This window comes from Leuresthes tenuis, unplaced genomic scaffold (assembly GCF_036924035.1).
Source record: "Leuresthes tenuis unplaced genomic scaffold, fLeuTen1.0.hap1 SCAF_23, whole genome shotgun sequence".
Taxonomy (NCBI): Eukaryota; Metazoa; Chordata; class Actinopteri; order Atheriniformes; family Atherinopsidae; genus Leuresthes; species Leuresthes tenuis.
This window is the reverse complement of record NW_027325377.1, coordinates 12,876,416-12,878,032: the sequence shown is the minus strand read 5'-3', so window position 1 is coordinate 12,878,032 and position 1,617 is coordinate 12,876,416. Positions and strand designations below refer to the sequence as shown.

Sequence of the window (1,617 nt, the reverse complement as noted above, 5' to 3'; positions counted from 1 at the left end):
TGAAACAACCGACGGGGGAAGCCTTGCGGTGACAACAAAAGCAGTGTTTTACTGATCAGTCAAGTTGCTCCAGTGTACTCCATACAAACTGGTTGGCTACTGAAGGGATAGAAAATGGGGAATACTTGTTTTAAAGCAAACAAGGAATTAGATGGGAAAAATACATGTTTTAACGGGACCCAGACAATATTAAATACTCAGACAGATGGGAGAAGAAGTGTAGTTTTGTAGGAAATCACAAAATTATTACATAAAATGAGTGAAATCAATTGAAGAATGCCTTTCTGAAGAGCTGTTTACCACAGATGAGCAGCTTTGCGACCAAGCACATTGTAGATCGCTTTACTGCCAAAATGATCTAGTTTAATGGATTGGTTTAGACATTTATAACAGCATTTTAAGAACAAAGAGAGAAACAAAAAGGGACAACGCTTCATGGTGGAAGGTGATGTATAAATAACTGTGTATATGATGAAGGAGAGACCATTTGAGCAGCACAGCCATTTCGCAGCACAGGGACAGCAGTCCAAGTTAAAGGATCTCCCATGTGGTATCACCTGTCACACTGTGTCAAGGCATCAAAAGAAGAAAAAATCACCAAACTCAAGGACAAAGAGACGAAGACTCCGGTGAACGAAGAGAGAGGACTTACAAACCAGAAATACAAAAGGATGCTCGATATCAAGATCCAGAAGAAGAGGCTAACAATGCCACGAACACTTACGATGCTGGGAATGATGCCAGCAATGAACAGAGAAGAAGATTCAGTGTCATCAATCTGCAACACGTGCCTCTAATGAGGGGGTGAATATAGAATCCTCAACGATTACAACGTCTCTGGGAACTGTGACAACAACAAGGTTTAAACCATTTTGATATATATTGTAACCTATTGGCTAAGGAATAGTGCTGAAAATGAGGTAAATCTAATCCACCACTGTCCTTGGTCTTCTGTAGGGTTTTTAAACTAATACGTGGTGGTTTGTTTTTCCACAGAAATTTGGAGATGCATGAATCTAGTGACTTAAACCAAGTAGCAGATGGTTTTATGGGGATCATTGAGAACAAATAGTTAACTTTTGGTAGTATCATCATTTTAATGGTTGTAACTCTCCCCATAAGTGATATAGGTAAGGACTTCCAACGAGAGAGATCGTCCTCTACTCTCTTTACTAATTGCACATAATCCATCTGTACTTATCAGTTTAATATGTGATATGTCTATGCAAGGACTACATATTAAATGGATTTTTATCAATAGGAGTTGAAAAAGGAGCTTGCTCCGTTCACTCCAAGCATCGACCCGGTACTGCAGTGCCGCTGGGAACGGTGCGCTCTCCTCTGCTCTTGTGAAAAAGCTAACAGCGGTGCAGGATGGAAGTTTCTTTTAGTCTGCTGAGAAAAGAGAGTGAATGCGAAGTAGACTTTAACACGGCTCTGGGAGCGAGCCGAGTGCGGGCTAACCAGGAGAATTGCTTGAAAGAAACGCGACACCGAATGAGCGGTCAGAACAAAGCCTCAATACGGTGTTCCTGTGGTGTTTTTATAAAATGCGGTGAAAATAAAGGTGTGAATGCCCCATAGAAAACTAAAAGGTGGAGCGGAAGTGTTCGGCTG

General features: G+C 41.2%; 1 pseudogene; it reads left to right on the top strand.

The window, feature by feature from the left end:
* Window positions 1-1,163: 1,163 nt before the first annotated feature.
* On the top strand, window positions 1,164-1,340 carry LOC140283443 (U2 spliceosomal RNA; annotated as a pseudogene).
* Window positions 1,341-1,617: the final 277 nt, after the last annotated feature.